The 24,028-nt window shown below is 41.3% G+C and overlaps 1 long non-coding RNA gene across 1 annotated transcript; it reads right to left on the reverse strand.

Moving 5' to 3' along the window:
* Positions 1–13,488: 13,488 nt before the first annotated feature.
* Positions 13,489–23,245, reverse strand: LOC119660114. Its single transcript, XR_005250397.1, has 2 exons — positions 23,078–23,245; positions 13,489–13,668 (listed from the first exon to the last, which is right to left on the reverse strand). It is a non-coding gene; the product is annotated as an uncharacterized LOC119660114 (long non-coding RNA).
* Positions 23,246–24,028: the final 783 nt, after the last annotated feature.

A 24,028-nucleotide genomic window follows, 5' to 3' on the forward strand; every position in this document is an offset into this window, starting at 1 on the left:
CGTAATCTCACAGTTCACTTCATCCCTCCCGCCTTGGGTCACTGTCCTTACACAGATCGAAATCGGGTAAAAGGTAGGCCTTTCTCGGGATGCTACCATTGAGAAAGGACTACGCTTTACTCCAAACCCGTCAATTAATCCTGTTCACCGGTAGCTAAAAGCTCCCTTTTTCCCGTTTTCCAGTACAGAGTACTATTTTGTGTTATGTTTGATGTAAGTTATAAATTATTCTTAGGTTTAAGCACATGTTATATCAAATGAGCATTGACATGCACCACCTTTTCACTTTATACCATGTAACCGGCTAGGCCGGATATTTCCCTAGGTTAGCATTACATACTTAATTAGTAACGCGTGAGCTTTTAAGTTATTATTCTTTTCGTACCGCACATATAATTCTCTTCTTTGCTCAATAAATACATCTGAAATCTGATATTACCAGATGAGTCGATATCGTCATAATGTTTAGCGCCAATCCGGTGTCAAATTGAAAGTAATTTGGACCGTTTGACATTTTCGACGAAATGAAGTCCATAGTAATTTAATTAAATAATTAATAGTATAATAATTCTACAAACTGCAAATTATCTATCTTAAATTCTTATCCATTTACATTCCATATATTGGTTATAAATCTAGTAAAAACATAACTTCGATTGGCTTTATACCTCATTTTCGACAACGAACACTTTATTCGGAATGTGGCGGATGGATATGTTATATAAAAAAGTTTTTCTTTTTTTATTTTACCGAGAACATATATTACGAAACACACCGCAATAAACATAAACGGTTTGTTTATGCATTTTTGCAATTATCTCCATGATTTCGCTGAGCGAACAATCATATATGATAGTAAAGAGCATTAACCAGAGTTGCTTTACTATTTGCTTGTTTCCAAATATTATATTCTTTTTGTAATATCAATAAATGTTTTTTAGTTGGGACCTTAATTCCTGTAGTTCCTATTAAAGGTACATGGTTGTTCAGCACGTACTTAGCTTGTATCTCAGTGAACTCTTTAAAAAAAAATGTAGTCCCTTTTTTTCGATTAATTTTTTCCTTCTTGGCAACCTTTGTTGCGCTTACTTTGATAACAATTTGGGTAGAGAAACAGTTAAGTGGTTTTTCGGATATTGGAATATAATGCGAATTATCTTCGAAAGAAGTATGCTGCGTTGCTAAATCACTTTCACCCTCTAAAGCGTTTATTTCTATACGAGATAATGCTATTACATTTACCTTGCTTTTAATGTATTTGATATGAAAATCGTAGTCCATTAACTTCAGTTTCCATCTTTGCAGTTTCGTATTATCAGTTTTAAGATTTTCCAAATATGTAAGAGGTTTATGGTCGGTGTGCAATTCGAACTTCTGTCCGTAAATATAAGGTCTGAAATAGCTTAAAGCATATATAATGACTAGTAGCTCCTTCTCGATTGTTGCTAACTTTGTTTCTGAAGAATTTAGTGTTCTGGATGCAAAGCATATTGGTTTATTATCCTGTGACAACACTGCTCCTATCGCAAAATTTGAAGCGTCCGTTGTGACTGCGAACGGTGTATTGAAATTTGGAAATTGAAGAATAGGATGGTTAGAGATGTACAGTTTTAATTTTTGGAATGCTTCCTTGTAGTCAGTGTTATTTAAATCGGCGTCTTTTTGTAAAAATCTAATCATTGCTCGCGCAATTTTCGCGAAATCCTTAATAAATTTCCTGTAGAATCCTGCTAGTCCCAAAAATGATTTAATTTGTTTTTGTGTTGCTGGTAATGGAAATTTGTCTATGGCCTCAAGTTTTTTAGTGTCCTAGAAATTCCGTTGATTTATTTAGGAATGAAGTTTTAGACATTTCAATCTTTAAATTTGCGTTTCGTAAAGCTTGAAACACTTTCCTTAGGGCGATTTCATGTTCTATCAGAGTTGTACTATAGACAAGTATATCATCCATGTATACGATACATATTTTGTTTATGTATTTGGCTAGTATTGAATTCATCAACCTCTGAAAGGTTGACGGTGCATTTTTTAGACCAAAAGGTATCCGTGTGAATTCAAAATGTCCTTCGTCTGTTGAAAATGCGGTTTTATGCCTATCCTCGGGCCTTATCTCAATTTGATGAAAGCCCTTTGCCAAGTCTATACTTGAAAAATAATTAGCGTTACCTAATTGACCAAGTATATCGCCGATCTGAGGAATCGGATATTTATCAGCAGTGGTTAAATTATTGATTTTTCTAAAATCGATCATCAACCTATGTTTGTTGCTTTTTTTAGGCACAACCCATACTAGGGAATTATACGGAGACTTGGAGGGTACGATGATACCTTGTTCTAAATCTTCCTTTATTTGACGCTTGACGAAATCTCCAAGGGTGTACGGATACCTATAATTTTGTTGATATATGGGTTTAGAAGCCGTTAGCTTCAACTCATGCTTTATTTCGTTAGTTTCTTATGTTTGTCATATTGGATGTCGGCAAATTCATCCTTAACTCTTTCTATCATTAAATCCTCTTCGGTTGTATAATTAGTCTCATTATTTGGATTAACTGAGATTTCGGGAATTTCAGAACTCTCTTTATTTAAAATGTTACTTACTTCGTTTGCTATCATTGAATAATTTTCCCCTTCTTGGATAAAGTTCAGTGAAATAGTATTGATTGTAATTATATTTTTTGCGTACCGGAGAGGGCGTTTTGACCGATAATACAGTCGAATGTATTGGATACGAAATCGATTAATTTCCACCCAACATAATGTTTTGTACGAAACTCGGATGGAAATTCTGTTTTTAAACCATATCTTATTTCTTCTTTTTTATGTATGGTGCTCATGATGAATGATATCTAATGGATATCGCCGATTATGACCTACTAATTTTGAGTTCATAATGCAATGAATACTGCCAGTATCAATTAGACATTTTAAAAGTCTTCCTTCGATGGTTAATCGAAGAATTGGGAGTCTTCCGAGGCTGGTAATCGAAAATTTTCGAAGCCCATATGTAATGAAGATCCTGAAGTGGTAGCTGTATTCATTGAGACATCGGTAGGCATTGAAAGATCATTTCGCCTGAAATTCCGACTATGTGGTCTCTGATTGTAGTTTCCTGAATTCTGACGGTGATTAAATTGAGTCTGATTGTTATTAGGTTCGTAAACTTGATTACGAAAATTGTTGTTGGAATAATTATTTTGAGAAGAATTTCTGCTTGTGTTGAATTGAGTCGGAGGGTAATTATGATGAAGATTATGGTTAACTTGATTCCTAAAAGTATTATCGTATTGAGAAAAATTTCTGTTTCGGTTGAAATGATTCGGAGCGTTATTACGATTACTAACATGATTTCGGAAAGTATTATTATAATTATTGTATTGGGATGAGTTTCTGTTCTGATTTACACTAAATCGAACATATCCCGCATTCACTAAAACTGCGTAAGCGGCCTCTAAAGTGTCGGGCTTATGCGCACAGAGAACTCCCCTTGCAGGCTCTGGACATTTATCAATATAGCAATATTTCACCATTTCCCTTCTTAATTTAATCTCATTTGCAGCTTGTTCTGCTGTATATGCAACATTCGTTTTAATTTTGTTGCAAATAATATTCAAGTACTTACTTACATACTCGTATAGTTTGGCGGGAGTTGTGAACTGTGCTGCCAGTATTTTCTCCATAAGTCTGGATTCTGATTCCGGTTCTTCGAAATGCAATAGAAGTGCCCCTTTAATCGAAGTCCACTGCGTTGATGGCAAGGCGTTAACGACGTCTTTCGGTTTTCCCATGATTTGATAGTTGATGAGCGTTTGTTGATCTTCTGAAAAAGTCTGAATCATCTTTTGGATTGAGCTCGATCGAGCCTTTAAAAGTATGAAGATCGTGCTGGTCCACCATGAAGTTGGGCAACGAGCTTATGTGTGCAGTTATCGTTTTGAAGTCCATGTTCTTCGTTTTGTATTTGTTCACTTGCGGATTATTTTCTTTACGCTCCAACGTCGGTAGGGCATCCAATAAATCTTGTACCCACGCCACTTTTGTTTTCGCTTATAACACCGAAAATAAAATCCTTGGTAGTTGAACGGCCGACTGCGCCAGTTACGTGTAGAGGGTGTCGTGGTTGCGGTTTCCAATCCTCTTGAGCGAATAACGAAGAAAACACTCGATTTTACACTTAGATCCCCTAACAGGCTGTGAGTCAACGTATTTATACATTTATTTTCTATTCCTTTCTCTTTCTTATTTCTATTTACATAATGTCCTTAGTTACTATCCTGGAAAAGCCAGTTATATATATCGCTAAAAAAAACCCAGGATACATTCCTTTAATAACGGGTTTTACTCTCCCGACAAATTCGCGTAAAACCCTAATCATATTTGTGACTGTTTATTACGGTGTGTTTCGTAATAACGTATTGTGATCTTGTATCGGGTTCAGGTAAAAGGGTTTCCCGGGGGATATCCAACACGTGTGACGTAACTAGTGTACATCGTTGCCTCGTGAGCTTCGCCATTTAGTGCGCTCTCTTTTAGTGTGCCGTCGAATTATAAGACCGTAGTCCTCCGCGAGAAATTTAACGAGGAGCAATGATTAGGAACAACCGATTTTAAACTAGAATGATGGTTTTTATTTTGAGTTTCAAGGCAATGAGTGACTTAATTTACTATCAAGTTTCAATTCCAAAGTGACAAGTCTAATGTGAAAGATGTAACTAGTCTATGCTAATCTTATGTAAATCTTACCAACAACGAGTCTTGTTGGTTGTTCTATAATTCCAATAAGCTATGAATTCTTATTAGAATTCGGCATTAGTTTATTGGAACTGATATGGTACATTTTTGTCCATTTCAAAGTCTTATTTACTCACCTAAAATCTTATTGAATGTTTAGGTTGGTCCAATGTAACTGGATGGCATCGTGAGGTTGTAAATGTAAGTTTTGTAAATAACCTTAATTTTATATATTTCCAATTTGGAAATTATTTACCAACTAATTACAAATTTCACTTTTCGTGCTACCTATACTAAAGATATCTCTTGTTTTAGGCTATATTTTCACAAATACTCCCATACCGATATCTAATAAAATAAAGTTAATAATAGTACATTACTCTAATTTTTTGTAATTACCTTGAAAACCCCCCTTAAGTTCATCTTAGCACCACGAAATGTAGAGTGTAACATAGAGCATGAGCAAGTTTGATGGAAGTCGCACAATTATAATAGGACGAATTGTTGCTCCTGTGCAAATTCCATACTGAATGTGGATATTCTCACATAATATATGCATATAGCACGTGCTTCGTACTAATGGGGCAAATGCCCACTCAAATGTCTATATAAAAAAAATACACAAAACCTTTCATACCTGAAGCGTCCTGCTTCCGGTTTCCCGACTTGTTTCTAATTGTTGATATGCCTCCGACTACCATTAGCCATTGTTGTGGCAACGTCGTTTTTGATAACAATTGCTTGTAATGCAATAAAACTATCTTTATGAGGAGATTCAACAACAAAATTCTAAATTACGAGGCATGTGAAGCACGGGAATCCCACTTGGCTCATGCCTCGCTTGCTTGTCATAAAATAAGTTAATGGACGGATTAAGATAGACCAGGGAGACCTGCGTTCTTTCGGGTTATATTCCTTCATAATTAAGGAGGCATTGACGTAAACGTGTATCCACGTAAAAATCCTTCCATTAAGAATTAGTATAAACACGTCCAACTAATTAATGGTGGGAATCAGCTGTATGAAAAAACTCCCTCTAGATCTAATAATCATATATCATATCAATGTAACCATATAGTTATATCCCCACAGTCCTCCACTTCCAATCCTACCCATAAACCACCCAAACAACGTCCCATACCATCAGAATAGACAAGCGAATCAATATTTTAAATAAATATAATTTTCCCCAAACTCCACTCATTTCATATACATAATTACTCAACTTACCCCAATAACCAATAAATCTTCTCCCACACTCTAATTACACTTCCCATACATTTTTATCTCACTTATCCTATTCGATACCACTTCAATTAATATCGTTCCCTACAAATTCATACATAAAAATCTTATCTAGCTTTCATATTTCAAAATCTTTTATAAAATAAATATTCTCTAAAACCTTGGAGAGTTATATTTTACATCAGGACATTCTTATCATGCAGATATCAAATTTCAGACCAAATAGCACTTGTTATTATTTTCGCTTGCTAAACAAATTCCTTTTTAGTTCGCAAGATATGTTACTTAGAATATGAGTCTTTAAGAAATGTACAAGAGGATGAAGTCGAGTCGAGCGGGACAAAATAAATGAATGAAACAAGCAAATAACGTTCTTTTCAATTTTAAGAGTATTCCAAAGGAGGAGTACGGATCTAAAACATTTACTATATTTAGTTACATTTGCATCATGCCCTCCGTACGAATATACGACGGTGCTACAACAATGGCTTTCTAGATAATGACAGCCGTAGGCAATAAGAACTGGTATAGTATTAAGAATTTTTATTATCAATGTAATTAAGAAATAACCGAAGGCGTACTTGCACTTAAGCAACGAAATGCATTAAGTGCACAATTTATAAGAGTATAGCCTAAGCTTGTTAGCATAAACAGGAAAAAGAGTAAAATATGTAGTCAGTTGGTAAGTAAATGCCAACTCAAAATGCCAATAAATAAATAAATAAATATATTTATAAAACTCATATTTCTATTTTATTAAATTTATATTTATTAAGTTTTATTCGTAAAACGTATATTTATATCGTATCATATATCATCTTGCACTCATACATGATGATGTGAACTGCTCAAGCTTTGTGTTGTCCATTGGAAAACTTTGCAGCATGTGTCTAGCCTATCCAATAGGTTTCGGCACAAATGTATTTGGAAGAAGAAGAGTTATTTGATGTCTGCCGTTAGCCCTGTTGGCGTCATCGTGGGTGGTATCAGGAAATCCTGTTAACCTTAATTAGCTCCTTAAAACTCGGCTTTGGTAGTTAAACCCTAACAAGCAAACGGAACTACATTCACTGCGCTCGTCGTCGCAGGCTTTGCGAGGCTTGAGAGCGATAAGGGACACACAGCATAAATATCCCAACCTTTATTACCGTTAATTTTATTAAATCAAAACTACCTAAAATTCAAGCATGATCGCAAAGAAAAGAAATGCAAGGTTGAAATTTCACATTTTTGCTCCCTTGCTTTTATTAATTTAATTATAGATCTTTATCAAATGGTTGAAAATAAGCCGAAACCAATAAATAAATTTTTTTCGATATCTCGGTTTTTGTCAAAATATCGAAGGTGCATATATATTTCTTTGCTTTGATTGGCAGCAAATATACCTTACACTTACTTTATTGTTATTTTAGTTGATAGTTTAGCCTGCAGTGGCCAGTGAGTATTCCCATTATAATCCGGAGGCTCCTCTTGGTGAGGTGTAAACAATCTTTCAAGCGGTTGGGTTCGTATCCGCCCTTGAGCACCGTGGACTGTTCCATTCCAGGTAAGTTCGCCCAGTAAAGCTTTCTCAGCCTTTCCTCTTTTAATGTCGTGGCCACGAACTCATTTCAGACTCCACAGAATGGTTGTGGTCCGTAAAACGAGCCGCTGCTCCTTTCCTGCCTAGCTTGTCCTCTGTCCTGAAGCCCAGAGTATCCAGACCTTATTGAGTGGGCCGAGTTTGTTCAGTCTGTTAAATTTGGAATTTATCTGGTAGGCCCCAAGTGCATTAATGACCGCATAGTTGACGGGTAGAATAGCAATTTTTTGTCCCCAATAATTATTTTCGAGGTTAAAAGAGGCACATCTCTCTATTGCGTATATTTCTGCTTAAAATATACTGGTTGTTATACTGAGTTCCATTATTTCTGCCCAGATTACCGTACCGTACCGTATTGGTCTTTCTATTGTAGTGTATATCCAGTGCAGCATTTTCCTGCTATAAACCTGCAAGTCATTAGAACTTTTGTGGCAAGAAGAATTGCGAACTCTTGGCCGCGTTCGAGAGAAGAATCCTCAGAAGAATTTTTGGCTCCCTACATGAGGGTGGACGATTCCGTAGCCTACACAATGATGAAATCTATGAGCGATACCATGACCGTCCGGTTGTGGATAAAATCCGTGTCAATAGGTTACGGTGGGCGGGTCACTTAATCCGTATGGATGACGATGATCCAGCCCGGAAATTCTATAAGGCAATATCTATGGTAGAAAAAGAAGACGCCAGATGGAGTGGTGGCGTAGGTCAGGACGCCAGACAGCTTTTAGGTATATCGAATTGGTGGACCTCGGCGCAAACCCGGTATGTCTGGAGTTCCTTATTAAGGCAGGCCTATACCGGATATCGGTTGTTACGCCGTTGATGATGATATTCCAACAGTTTTTCCATTGCTTGCCGCAGAGAGAAAATCTGATCTGTTGCTGATTTTCCTGGAGTGAAGCCTCTTTGGTATGGGCCAATGATGTTATGGGCGTATGGGGCTATCCGATCTAGTAATTTAGCGGAGAATATCTTATAGATGATACTCAACAACATGATACCTCAATAATTGATGTACTGTATGATATCCCCATTTTTATGTATGAGGCAGTTGTCACTCGGCAGGCATTGATTCGCTGTCTCGTACTTTGAGCATCAGTTGATGAACCACTTGGTATAATTGGTCGCCTCCACTTCGGCTGAAATTCCATCGGCTCCTGGCGACTTATAATTTTTAAGCCGATGACGGACTGTTTCTTCTATACTTAGTGGTGGCAGTATTTTTACGCCGTTTTCAGTTGGCGGGACCTCCAACTCGCCGATATTTTGGTTGTTGACCAGTTCATCAAAATACTCACCCCATTGCTCCAATATGCCCATTCTGTGGGAAATCATATTTCCCTCTTTGGCTCGGCAGGATGAGCATCGAGGTGTATAAGACTTCATCCTGCTAATTTGTTAGTAGAACTTGCGCGCCTGGTGCGGTTGTTCCCTGTACTTTTCTAGTTCACAGACCTGTTAGTTCTCCCAGGCTTCCTTTTTCCGTCTGTGCAGTCGCTTCTTCGCTCGACAGAGTCCGTGATAAGCCTCTGCGCGTGCCGGATTCTTTGAGAATGCAACATTGCTCGGTATGCGGCATTCTTCCATTCCATTGCTAGCTCACATTCATCGTCAGACCAACCGTTCCGATTCCTTTTGCGACTGGGGCCAAGTATGTTTGTGGCCGTATCAATGATAACGTTCTTCAGGTGGTTGTGAAGATCATTTCTTGATGCTTCATCTTCAGGATCTCTGTTGACTGCGGCATTCATTTCGCCCTTATAGGTGTTGCGGAGGGCTGTGTTATGAATGGCTTCAATATTCACTCTCACCTGATTGTCAGAGGGGTTTGTAGGTGGTATCATAATTCGGGCTCGGAGCACACTAAATAGTGATCCGAGTCTATAGTGGCCCCCTATATGTTTACATATTTACCCTTGCAGATTAAAACAATATCATCAGCGTAATCCTGGACCTGTATTTGAGTATTTGTCAACTCCCCTAGGGGTTCATCAACTACTATGCTCTACATTAATGGAGATAATAACCTACTTTGTGGACAACGTTGAGTACTGTTGTTGACAATAAAATTTGTACCCGTCGGTAGTTTTATTTGCCTACACTTTAACTTTCTGCCCAACCAAAAACTCCAAGGTGTTTCCCATTCTCTTGCGGATTTGGGCATCTTGTATCTCGGCCTAGACCTAGACCGGATAACGGCTGTTGCGCCGTTGATGATGATGATGATGATGTATTTCGGTGTGCATTGTATAATTGAATGTTCCTTCGATATCAAAAAACGCACACAGTGCTGTTTCCTTCCTTTTTCTATGGCATCCCATAATACATCCATCAGCTGATACAGAGCGGTTTCGGTTGGCGCTCCTACCCGTTAAACACGCTAACATTGATGTAAGGAATTACGTGTTAGACTTTTCGTTATAATATAGTTGTCTATGACCTTTTCCATTGTCTTAAGTACGAACGATGTCAGGCAGATTGGTCTAAAAGATTTAGGGTGAAAAGGATCCTTTTTACCTATTTTCAGTATAAAGGCCACTCTTGCCCGTCTCCGTTCCCTTGGTATGTATCCTTACCACTCTTGTGAGAGGTCTTAGGATGATTCCTTGGCCTCACGGAATAGTGCTGTGAAAATTCCATTTTCTCTGATTTCAGAGGCTTAAATTTTCCCATTTATCTAACTTACTCTAGTTTCCAAGCATACCTCTTTCGTTAACTTCCAATCCACCTTTTTCCCCCTTCCTTCGGTTGTTGGGGTATTAGGCAGAATACTACTGCCCTCCGCTGTGGAGCAGGATCCCTGGAAATGAGTTATGAAAACAGATGTTCCTTGTTCTCCTTATTCTCGGTAAATGTTGCATTTTCCTTCTCGAGAGAGACAGAAGATATTGCCTTGCCTTTAGCTGTAGCTTCATATAGCTTCTGTGGTTTGTTCTATTCCTTCACAGACAGTTAATTTGTTTTAATTCCCTGCTCGCGTTGCTATACGCCGTCAGTGCCCTTTTATACAATTGTCAGTCCCCGCTTTGTTTCGTCTGGTTGAAGAGTTTTCGCGCCTCCTTTCTCATTCTGAAAAGTTGCTGCTCCACCAGGATACGTTCCTCGATGATTTAACTGCCTGAGCCAGATAACAGGCCTCATGTACGTTAATTACGACTCTGTTGAGACCATCCACCATTGATTATTCTGTGAATCTGATTATTATGTGATTGATGACATTGAACACTCATCCAAGTGTTCCCTAGAGTTATGTCTCATACCACTTGTCTGGTGCTGGTCACGAATGATGGGATTTTCCCTACATTATGTATTTCTAACTTATTACTCAGGATGAATTCCAGAAGCTATTCAAATCTTCGATTAATTACCCTCGTCGTCCAACATGGCACTTCCTTGCTTTCCACTGAGGAAAGACGTAGCTCTTCCCCCCAATTCAGCTGGCGAAAAATCGTCAATCTCAAAGTGTTTTATTTGCATGGGCAGCCATATTTCTGCGGATGTCCTAAGCCCATAGAGGGCAACGGTAAAGAAAATTTGCTGCACCCCCACTCTCTTCTGCGTATTAGTGTGCTTCTCATAAATATAAAAAAATTTACACCCGGACGGCATTATACGAAATACATAAGCGGTCAGAAAAGAGGATAACAGGAGTTGTTTGTTTTCTCTTACCAGAATGTAACCTAACACCCGCCATACTTCGAACTTTACTTTTCGGATCATGGTAGAGTAATTGAACCCACCGCACGAGTTCTTCTGGCACGAAGTGTTGTCGTAAAGCATACCAGATGAGTTCGTGTAGTACACGGTGTTTCTCCATGAGTAACCGCGCAGCGTGTATTGCGTCAGTAGTTCCGCAGTTCTTGACAAATCCGGCTTCATTCATGGTTATTTCAAGGATTTCACGAATATGGCAGTCAAGAATGCGTTCAAAAATCTTCATGGTATGGGAAAGTAACTGGATCGGACGGTAATTTGAAAATTCTGCTGGATTACCTTTCTTTTTCCATATTGGAGCAGTGGTACTTTCTTGCCAGTCAGATGGTGTTCGTCCTTCCTGAATAACCCGGTTAAAGAATTCACTGAGCTCCAGTGTTGGGTCCCAGCTCTTCGCTTTCCAGAGCTCAGATACGATGTCGTCAGGTCCTGTTGCTTTCCCCGATTTCATTTGTTTCATTGCTTCCTCGACTTCAGTTGCGCTGACTAGTGGAACTGCTCCAAATGTCGGCAATGATTGTGGAAGTGGAGGATGAACAAATTCTTCAGTCGAAATCTGCTCGAAGTATTCTCGCCATCTATCCGTTGCGGCTCGACGGTTGGTAAGCAAAGTACCGTTCTTGTCATTAACGCAACAGAAGTGTTCGATATCCTGTGTGCGTTCATTATGGCTTTTAGCAAGTCGATACAGATCTCTCTCGCCATCCCGAGTGTCCAGTTTATCATAAAGATTTATGAAATGGTTCGCTCGGGTGACAGTGACCGCTTGCTTTGTTTCACGGTTGGCATTCTTATACATTTGCCGCTTTGTGGATCATGTCTTTCATTTGGTTCCATGATTCTTCCACATTCGTAATGGTCGGCAATCGTATGAGTGAGATCGTTTCTTCTTTCTTCTCACCAAATTGCCACCATTTAATATGTCGCGGGCCAGTGCGTTCCTCGCGCTGTTTTATTGGTGGCTTAATTCGCAGGATGGCAATCAACGGCCGATGTTGAGGTGCGATGGTCTCATAGGGAACGACTTTGCAATCAGTGACAGTGGTAAAATGGTTGCGTCTTATGAGAATATAGTCGATTTGCGTTTTACTGTTCCCACTATAAAATGTAGGAAGATGAGACAATCGTTTGATGAATTATGTATTTATAAGTACAAGGTCATGGGTGTCCGCAAAATCGATTATATTTTCGCCACCTTCATTGCGCGCTGCGAACCCCTTTCCCCCATGCACCTGTTACTGTCTGCCTTTTCACCCATATGACCATTAAGATAGCCGGCAATGATGATATAGTCATAAGCAGGTATGCGAGAAGTTGCCAGAAAGCATTTTTCTCGGCATCAGGTCGACCTGTCTGTGGTGCATACGCGGTGAAGAAGTGAATAGTGCGATCAGCTGATATAATGGTGAGCTTCATCAGCCGATCATCAAATCATTCGACTTCTTTAATGGCATCACGGAAACCCTGTGAGATCGCAATGTCAACACCATATTGAGTGTGTGGGTTACCAAAATAGAGAAGTTTGTAGCCATTTTTATCGCGTTCGCGTTCAATGTCGCAGCTTTTGGCACCAGACCATCGGGTTTCTTGCAGAGCGCAGATATCAATAGGCCTTTTCCGAAGGGCTCTTGCGAGTTCCTCGATCTTTCCAGTTAGGGTATCAACATTTAGCGTGCAGACACGTATTTGTTTTGTTCGTTGTGTTTGGACTAATTTGCTTACGTCCTGACGCCGTGCATGCGTCAAGAACCCTTGCCCATTTCTCAACAGGACCGGGGCCCGTCCTGCCGCGTCGACTGAGGTGGACGCCCTAGCATTTCTCCGAGGCTTGTGACTCAATCCGATCATCATGTTTGTAACGACATTGTATGCATTTTCTTGGTCGACCTGTCGCGGGGCCTGTCACCAAGAGAGATCAGGTACGCTTTAGCATAGTAGAATGACTTCAACTATACTCTATTTATCTCTTTCCCTGATCTCAGCATTTTATTTTTGTTTTACTGAGGGTAGTACAGAGTACGTTGCCTCAAACCCTCCTCCTTTACCTGGGCTTGGGACCAGCATACTATGTTAATAGCATGGCGGAGTTGAATGCAAAACTCCAATTGCTACCATCAATCGTGGAAATGGCCAAATTATCAGCGGCAACTTCAAACTCATTCACATTGTAAACCTCGCAATTTATGAAAATATAATCAACAGAATTTCAAACACCATTCAGAGGGAAATTATCTCTTTATAACCACAGTTAGAATATCAACTGCAACAAATAACGAAATTGTACAATAATCTGAGAATTAAAACACATAAAACCAAAAGAGCTATAAACTGATTAGGCTCAGCATGGAAATGGATTGCCGGAAACCCAGATGCCATTCATTGGGACAAAGTGATTGCTAACGAAAATAAAATAATCGAAAACAACAACAATCAATATAAAATAAATAAAAAACTAACTCGTCAATAACCTAACAAACGACTATAACAAAATCACTCAAACACTTGACCGAAATAATAGTGAAAAATTTGAACAATTAATGTACAATAAACTTAATATAATCAAGGAACTGGTGTCGGCCATACAACTCGCTAAGGCCGGAGTAGGCAACACAAAATTACTTGATAAGGTAGAAATCAAGCAGATTTTATCATAAACTAGACTAGACATAAACTTTTGTATAAAATAATTTTAATACAAACAAAATGAATCCGTATTTAATAAAAAAGCATATTGTGAAAATTTTTCGCTCACTTAGCAGTAAAGTGTCACAATCACAAAATATAAAAAAAAGAGTACATTATCTGGAATGTCCCTATTACAAAGGATTCCCAAAGTAAAGAAAGTTCTCGCACACTCATAGATATCGTAACGCAGTATCGTAATACTTCTTTCCGTGTTCTGAAGTGCAAGAGGATGGATTGACATATTAGTTGATGTCAAACATTATCGTTGCGTTCAGAAATTTAATTTGTAACAAAACTTAATATCTAGTCTAGGTCTAGGTAGTCTAGTTTGGTCTTGAAATATTTATGGAAATTCAGAGAAGGTTTAAACGGTGAGAAACAAAACTACTAAAAACAGAAATTCTATAATCCAATACAACATGTTCTGAGCTGTGAAACATTTGATGTCTTTTGTCTTTTTAGAAATAAAAGATTGTCAGTTAGTTGTCAAATATTTCTAGTTGCGTTAAAAAATTTGTCCGTTTCATAGCTGTAATATGAGGTCCGATGAACACAGTGAGTGATTGAACTTTATTTAATATTAATAAAGTTCAAATTGACTCTAAATTTTATTTAGAAAAAAACGTTTATATGGGAAGAAGAAAAGTGCTGTTTTTAGGATTTTACCGGCAATTATTCGAATTTTTTTCACCTTTTAAACCTTCCCTAGACCTCCACGGACATTTCAAAACCAAGATAAGATAAATCCGTTCAGCCGTTCTCGAGTTTTAGCGAGACTAACGAACAGCGATTGATTTTTATATATAAGATTGACGCACTTCCTTACAACAATGGAATCGAAGCGATTGATTATCTTTCTTTTTCTTCAGCTTTTGTCCCGTTCACAAGCGGGGTCGGCTCGTCGTGATCGGCTTCGCCATTTGGCTCTATCGAATGCCTGATCTGGATGCAATCTCGAGGCTTTCAAATCCCCATCTAGCGTATCAAGCCACCGTTGTTCAGGTCTGCCTTTTGGTCGTTTACCAACGACTTCGATGATCAGACCAATCTTGGCAAGTGAATTCTCGTTAGCACGAATGACGTGACCATACCATCGAAGACGCCTCTCTGGCAACTTTTCCACGATCGGTGCAACCCCATAACGATCGTGGATATCCTCATTTCGGATGTTGTCTAAACGTGTGACGCCACTAGTCCAACGCAACATCTTCGTCTCCATCACCGTAAGACGCCGTTCATTGTCTTTTATAGTCGGCCTCAGTCACTCAGAACCATAGAGAGCAACTGGACGGACGACATTGCGGTAAATTTTAGATTTGAGACGTTCGTTGATATGTCGATCACAAAGAACACCAGTTGTGGAACGCCACTTCATCCAGGTTGCGTTCATGGATGAAGCAATTTCATAATGCAATTCTCCATTGGCTGATAGCGTTGACCCGAGGTATTTAAATTGCTCAGTTCTGGGTAGATCATTGCCACTGAAAATGATTGTGCCTGATTTATGGGGATCGGTCGTCAAAAATTCAGTTTTGTTTAAATTCAATCTGAGACCGTGTTGCATGGGGCGATCATTTTTGCTATCAGATGCTAAGAAAACATCATCTGCATAAAGCAGTGTGTAGGGCGTTGGACGTTGGATATCCCGTGTGACGGTATCCATAACAAGAACAAATAGAAGTGGTGAGAGGACGCTCCCTTGATGAACACCAATAGAGACACGAAGCGGTTTTGATACACCCGCCATACTTCGAGCTTTACTTTTCGGATCGTGGTAGAGTAATTGAACCCACCGCACGAGTTCTTCTGGCACGAAGTGTTGTCGTAAAGCATACCAGATGAGTTCGTGTGGTACACGATCAAACGCTTTCACTAGATCCAGAAAGGCAATGTAAAGAGGGCGATGCTTCTAAAGGTGTTTCTCCATGAGTAACCGCGCAGCGTGTATTGCGTCAGTAGTTCCGCAGTTCTTGACAAATCCGGCTTCATTCATGGTTATTTCAAGGATTTCGCGAATACGGTTGTCAAGAATGCGTTCAAAAATCTTCATGGTATGGGAAAGTAACCGGATCGGACGGTAATTTGAAAATTCTGCTGGATTACCTTTCTTTTTCCATATTGGAACAGTAGTACTTTCTTGCCAGTCAGATGGTGTTCTTCCTTCCTGAATAACCCGGTTAAAGAATTCACTGAGCTCCAGTGCTGGGTCCCAGTTCTTCGCTTTCCAGAGCTCAGATGCGATGTCGCCAGGTCCTGTTGCTTTCCCCGACTTCATTTGTTTCATTGCTTCCTCGACTTCAGTTGCGCTGACTAGTGGAACTGCTCCAAATGTCGGCAATGATTGTGGAAGTGGAGGATGAACAAATTCCTCAGTTGAAATCTGCTCGAAGTATTCTTGCCATCTATCCGTTGCGGATCGACAGTTGGTAAGCAAAGTACCGTTCTTGTCATTAACGCAACAGAAGTGTTCAATATCCTGTGTGCGTTCATTACGGCTTTTAGCAAGTCGATACAGATCTCTCTCGCCATCCCGTGTGTCCAGCTTATCGTAAAGATTTATGAAATGGTTCGCTCGAGTGACAGCGACCGCTTTCTTTGCTTCACGGTTGGCATTCTTATTGCCAATTAGCAGGCGTTTTGTCGTGGAGAAATTTGTGGTACAGGCGTTTCTTTTCACGAACCTTCATTTCAACAGCATCATTCCAAAGCCAAGTATCACACTTACCCGGCTTGGTAACCCCGAGGGTTGCAGAGGCCGCTTTGTGGATCATGTCTTTCATTTGGTTCCATGATTCTTCCAATCGTATGAGTGAGATCGTTTCTTCTTTCTTCTCACCAAATCGCCACCATTTAATATGTCGCGGGCCAGTGCGTTCCTCACGCTGTGTTATTGGTGGCTTAATTCGCAGGATGGCAATCAACGGCCGATGATGAGGTGCGATGGTCTCATAGGGAACGACTTTGCAATCAGTGACAGTGGTAAAATGTTTGCGTCTTATGAGAATATAGTCGATTTGCGTTTTACTGTTCCCACTATAAAATGTAGGAAGATGAGACAATCGTTTGATGAATTATGTATTTATAAGTACAAGGTCATGGGTGTCCGCAAAATTGATTATATTTTCGCCACCTTCAATGCGCGCCCCATGCACCTGTTACTGTCTGCCTTTTCACCCATATGACCATTAAGATCGCCGGCAATGATGATATAGTCATAAGTTGGCACGTGACAAGTCTTTTCATCGAGAAGTTGCCAGAAAGCATTTTTCTCGGCATCAGGTCGACCTGTCTGTGGTGCGTACGCGGTGAAGAAGTGAATAGTGCGATCAGCTGATATAATGGTGAGCTTCATCAGCCAATCATCAAATCATTCGACTTCTTTAATGGCATCACGGAAACCCTCTGAGATCGCAATGCCAACACCATATTGCGTGGATGGGTTACCAAAATAGAGAAGTTTGTAGCCATTTTTATCGCGTTCGCGTTTAATGTCGCAGCTTTTGGCACCAGACCATCGGATTTCTTGCAGAGCGCAGATATCAATAGGCCTTTTCCGAAGGGCTCTTGCGAGTTCCTCGATCTTTCCAGTTAGGGTACCAACATACTCCCTCGACGATTACCTACCTTGTCGTGGTGAGGGAGCTCAGTAAGGAAGATCATCCAAGAAACGGGAGGTGACACCTGAAGCCAAGGTGTGACTACCGTGCCGAGGGCTGAATGGTCACAGGGGTTAAGATGTGGCCGTAAACGGTGAACTTTGGGTACCAGGCAACCCCCAGTTTCAACTAGCCTTGTCTCGGCAAAAACGGGCTCTGCCTAGATCAACTTACCTTCCCCGGAAAAATTGAGGCCATGGCAGCCAACGGTGAAAAAACAAAAAAACATAAACCTAAACCTAACAGTTAAACTTCGATCGTGACGATCCAACCCCGAGTGAAGGGGTAACCCTGAGCTCATCGATGGAGAACCTGAGTCTAAACTCAGATTCCCCACTTATTCAAGTGGGAACCAATTCAATTGGGACCCAGTCCTTAACGGACGAGTTGAAGCAGGCCCCTTCTGTCAGTACTCCTGACCTAGGCTCCAATCGGCGCCACCTGCTGAGGCTAAAGTCTTGCCCATGGGTAAGCACCTGTCCACGGACAGCAAACTGCCTTCGGGCAAACCGCCTCCGGGTAACGCACAACCAAAGAGCTGTGCCAAGGTTGAGGGGAAAGGAGCGTTCGGGGCACCTGCGGCTAAGGAGAAACCGAAGCGGCAGCGGTCCTCGAACGATCCTAACTTTTCGACACAAAAGGCAGTAAAGAGGGCTCGGCCGGCAACGGCTAAGCCTTCATTTGCAGTCAAGGCTATCGAAGCCGAAGGATGGGTCCTGTATGACGACTCTAATCCATTCGGCTACGATACTGAGCAGTGCGAACAGCTTAGGAGGAAACTCCTTCTAGCTGTAAGGACTGCGTCCGCGTAAGGCATTAAGCTTTGCTTTGAGTCGGTAGGTGTATATCGTAAAATGTTACGGCTGAACTTTGCCGACGAAGACACGAACGAGTGGCTCAGGCAGTTTTGCTCCTCCCTTAACGATGTGTGGGAGGGTGCGCGACTAACCTTGAAAAGGGTCTCTGAGCTTCCATCGACCAAAAAGTGCTTTCTCTGGCTTCCAGAAGAAGAGCGAAATGGTGTTGGGGTTCTGGAACAACTTGGTGTACAGAAAAACCTTAACATTTCCACCTGGTTGCTGCTATGCAGCAAAACAGGAGAGAGAACCGATAGGCCGGGAACTTTTCTCACTATCGGCGTTCCCGGACCTGATGTTAAGAAGGTTCGGGAAAAATCGGACTGCCGGCTCTACTATGGGCTGGGGACCGTCACGTTACAAGTGTCGGCTCCTAAAACCATTGAAGGGGAAATGCAGCCCCCGGCATCTACATCTGAAACGTAGATGAGGTGCCACATTTCCCAAGTAAATTTGCAGCATTGTAAAGCGGCGACTGCACTTATCAGTCGTCGGATCAATAGCTGCAAGACATTTATATGCCTCATACAAGAACCGTGGGTTGTTGGTGGGGCAGTCAGGGGCCTAAACTTCCAACATGCTGACCTATTGTATGCCAATGGAAGCGATCGACCCCGCACCTGCATGGTAGTCTCCAAAGACTTCCAGGCTAACCTGGTTAACGACCTATGTGATGGCGACACCACATCGGCTAAGCTAACCATAAAAAGTCAACAAGGAGATAAAGAGATACTATGGTGGTCTGCATATTTCCCCTATGACGCAGAAGACGTTCTCAGTGGAACATTCATCAGAGCTATCCAATATGCCAAAAGTAGAGGCATGGGGGTAATAGCAGGATATGATGTCAACGCTCACCACATATGCTGGGGAAGCTCGAACATCAATCCAAGAGGATCGAGGCTACTGGAGTATTTAGTAGGAACCGACTTTCTTCTTTCTTCAACGTGGTCAGGCGAGAAGTCATCGACATCACGGTGGCATCTCCTGACATCGCGGCTCTGATCGGAGAGTGGAGATTATCAAACGATATCACACTCTCGGATCACAGACGCATTGATTTCGTTATGGGCATGGATCCACCTCCACCCACTCCATTTCGGAATCCGAGGAAGACAGATTGAGTAATGTATCAAACAGAATTGAGCGCCCGAGTCACGATTCCTGGGAAGCGCATCAAATCCATTGCTGGAATTCAGAAGACAACCCAGATGATCACAACTAGCATGAGAGAAACTTTCGAAGAAAGCTGTCCACTCAAGATGCCAAAGAAGGGTAAAACACCATAGTGGAACTCGGATTTGGCAAAACAGAGGAGACCGACAAGGATGCTCCTTAATCGTGCTCTGAAGGGTGAATCAAGCACTAGCTGGAATCGCTATAAAGTGGCACAGAAGGCTCTAAAGAAGAGCATAAGATCGGCTAAACGATCATCTTGGAGACGCTTTTGCGAAGAGACTAACTCTCTTGAGGCAAGCTCAAAGCTGAAGCGGATTCTGGTCAAAGAACGTAGCCAGAAACTGGGCTATTTACGTTTACAAAATGGGAAGTACACAGAAAGCGATGAAGAAGCGGCAAATCATTTGCTTGAAGTACACTTCCCAGGCAGCATCCAAAATCTCATCTCGGGGCCAACAAGTGCATACAGCCCTCAACCGAGAGATTGGAATCTGGCATGCAAAGTAGTATCAATGGAGTGAGTGAAATGGGTATTTAACTCGTTCCATAGATACAAGTCTGTTGTGATGCGGCAAGACAGCATGGAAGCTCTTGGTGATGGATACCCTGCTGTGGCTCCTGGAGGACAGAAAAGTCTTCGCGCAAGCATTTGCGGAAGACCTGGCCGTAATAATTGCCGGCAAGTTTGCGGACACAGTATGTGACCGCTTGAATGCAACTCTGCATGTAATCCACAGCTGGTGCCTCCGCAATGGACTCACGGTGAACGCTAGGAAGACTGGACTAGTTATGTTCATTAAGAACGTCAGGTGGGGCAGCTATACGCTACCCACCTTAGCAAGGGCGGAAATCCAGCTGGCACAGGCAAGTACTTAGGAGTACATTTCGACTCCAAGTTAACGTGGAAGCATCATATACAGGGACAATATCAGAAATCCTGCAGATTGCTCTGGTGCTGTAGGAATGCGATAGGTAAGACCTGGGGCCTTTCACCTAAACAGATATACTGGATGTATACATCCATAATAAAACCCATTTTGATGTATGCATGCATCGTCTGGTGGCCAAGACTGAACTTTGCTAACAGCAGGAAGCTGCGAACGCAGATTCAGCGACTTGGTTGCCTAAGTATTACTGGAGCAATGAATACTACGCCGACTGCGGCACTTGATGCTATCCTAAATTTACCCCCCATTCACTTGGAGGTGAAACGGAAAGCGGCCAAAGACGCATATAGGCTCGATTCCATTAGGGCGTGGAAACGCGGCCAATCAAACGGGCATGCATCTATTTGGAAATTCCTTGAAAAAAATCCGGTAGCCCTGATGCCGACCGATTATATGGTTTCCAGATTCGTCTTTGAAAAGACATACACTGTCGTAATCACCGAAAGAGAAGAATGGTCGACAAGTGGCCATGAGTCTTTTCAGATTACAGATCTAATAATCTTCACCGACGGGTCAGTCACGGAGGATGGATCGGGCGCAGGGGTGTTCTCGGAGAATCCGATTATAGAACTGGTCCCACCCCTCGGAAAAATTACGACCATATTCCAGGCAGAGATATATGCGATTTCATTGGCAGCAGAAGAATGTCTGCGACAAAAATGGAGGGGTCGGACCATTCGAATCTGTTCCGACAGTCGGGCGGCATTATCAGCACTAAATGACAACAACATATCAAGCCAGTTGGTGTGGAGTTGTCATCAGGTGCTGCTGAAACTTGGCCGACTGAACGAAACATTCCTGATGTGGGTGCCGGGGCACTCTAACATCGCCGGTAATGAGGAGGCTGACAGACTGGCTCGCCGAGGGTCTGGATCCACAATGGTGGGGCCAGAACCAGCTCTTGGAATCCGACCATCTACAATCAAGTCTACTCTGAAGGGTGAAATTGCAAGGATTCACGCAACCGAGTGAAGAAATTTGGACTCTTGCCGGCAAGCGAAAATCCTTGTGAAGGAGCCTAGGGCCACTAGAGCGGCATTTTTGTTGTCCCTTAAGAAGTGGAGCATGAAAACCCTAGTAGGGCTTTTGACGGGACACTGCCCCTTAAACTACCATATGGAAAAGATTGAGGTAGTGGTTTCGGCTGTGTGCACCCAATGTGAGGAGGAGGAGGAGGCAGCCCTGCACTTTTTATGCAGCTGCCCGGCATCCTCAGATCTCAGACGAAGACACCTTGGCAAGGTTTTCTTCAATGAAGAATCTGCACAATCTCTGCCTCTTGAGAATGTTCTCAGATTCGCTAAAGCCTGCGAACACCGTAGGCGGGAAGCCATTGAATAGGCAACTTACGGGGATAGTACAATGGGCCTAATAATGGCCTGAGTGCTCGGAGTTGCGGCTCCCCTCGGTTAACTAAACTAAACTAACTAGGGTACCAACATTTAGCGTGCAGACACGTATTTGTTTTGTTCGTTGTGTTCGGACTAACTTGCTTACGTCCTGACGCCGTCCTTGCGTCAAGAACCCTTGCCCATTTCTCAACAGGACCGGGGCCCGTCCTGCCGCGTCGACTGAGGTGGACGCTCTAGCATTTCTCCGAAGCTTGTGACTCAATCCGATCTTCATGTTTGTAACGACATTGTATGCATTTCCTTGGTCGACCTGTCGCGGGGCCTGTCACCAAGAGAGATCAGGTAGGGTTTAGGATAGTAGAATGACTCCAACTATACTCTATTTATCTCTTTCCCTGATCTCAGCATTTTATTTTTGTTTTACTGAGGATAGTACAGAGTACGTTGCCTCAAACCCTCCTCCTTTACCTGAGCTTGGGAACCGGCATACTATGTTAATAGCATGGCGGATTGATTATACGGATCCTTTTATAATAAGAACAGAAGAAATTCTGCTCTACGTTATCGCGTCACCAAAAACTGGTAGCGTAATATATAACCATATATATGTACGGTCAACTATTCAGGATTGCAGACAGATACATCTCGAATTCTAGGAATTATTGGTTAACCAAAAGGAAATTTACGGCTTAGTTAGAAAATGCGAAACAATGACAAATTTAACTATTTGCGGAAACACAACCCATACCGAATGACCATTGTATTAGTTCACTTTTAAGGGGAAGAAATGCAAAATGTGACTTTCTGTACAACAATAACGTAGATAATCGAATTCATAGGGGAAAACATTCTTTTCGTATCAAATTTCTATGGGAATTTCACGCACGAAGGCGCAACGCAACAACTCAACGGGCACTATCTCATTCAATTTGCAAACGACACAATTCACATAAATGGAAGGACGTATACGAATACAGAATTAACGACTTACGAAATCCTACCGCCAATCCTGCATGAACTTATCAAAAAATATTACAAAACTCGGATTGGAAAACCTCCACAAACTACATCTCAATAACGTCATGGAAATCTGAAAATTCAGCACTAATAAAAATCTCTCAATACTTACAGACGTTATTATCCTTTTGTTAACAACAGCATCTTTCGTAATTATAATAATGTACATCAAATCAAAGTTAAGGACCACGTCCAACCAGAGCATCGCAATTCCTTTGGAAACGATTCCTACAATAACAACCAGATGACATCAGAAGCTCAACGTACGTGGTCAACCCCGTCGACGTGAACTTCGAACGATTCTACGCAGAATTTGCAAGGCGGAATAGTTCCGCTCATGACAATTAAGCGTTCTTGACCCAAAGCGAATAAGATGGCGTTATTTTAAAATAATGGCGCCTATTGCGTAGTCGGAAGCATGGAATGGTTTGCTAAAATTAGGGAATTGTAAAATTGGATGGGAACTTATCAGAGTTTTCAGTTTTTCGAAGGCTTGTATAATTAGGCTGTTTATTTTAATTTTCCAGTTTTCTCGTAAATATTTTGTCATCGGTGGTGCCACTTTGGCATAATCTCGGATAAACTTACGGTAATAACCTATAATCCCTAGGAAACTTTTAATTTGTCTCTTCGTCCGAGGTAATTTCAATTCTTGGATTATTTGAATTTTTTCGGAATTAGGCTTCAACCCTTCTTTGGTAATTATATGTCCCAGAGAACTAGTTTCCTCTGTATAAAATTGCATTCATCGATTTGTATTTTGAGATCATTTGCTGCTAGAACTTTGAGGTGTTACGAAGGCGGTTTTATGCCTGGCTTGGTCTTTTACCAGATTTGATGGTAACCTTTGGCAAGATCTATCGTTGAGAAATATTGGGCTCTGCCAAGTTTATCCAGAAGTGAGTCGGTATTTGGTAAAGGACATTTATCTTCTACCGTAACCATGATAGTTTCTGGTAGTTGGGACTATTACTAGTGGAATTGAATATTTACATAGAACAACTTTTCCTTATTATTCCCTGAGATTCTATTTCGGTTATTTGCCGGCGAACCTCCACTTCAT

Source organism: Hermetia illucens, chromosome 6 (genome assembly GCF_905115235.1).
Source record: "Hermetia illucens chromosome 6, iHerIll2.2.curated.20191125, whole genome shotgun sequence".
Taxonomy (NCBI): Eukaryota; Metazoa; Arthropoda; class Insecta; order Diptera; family Stratiomyidae; genus Hermetia; species Hermetia illucens.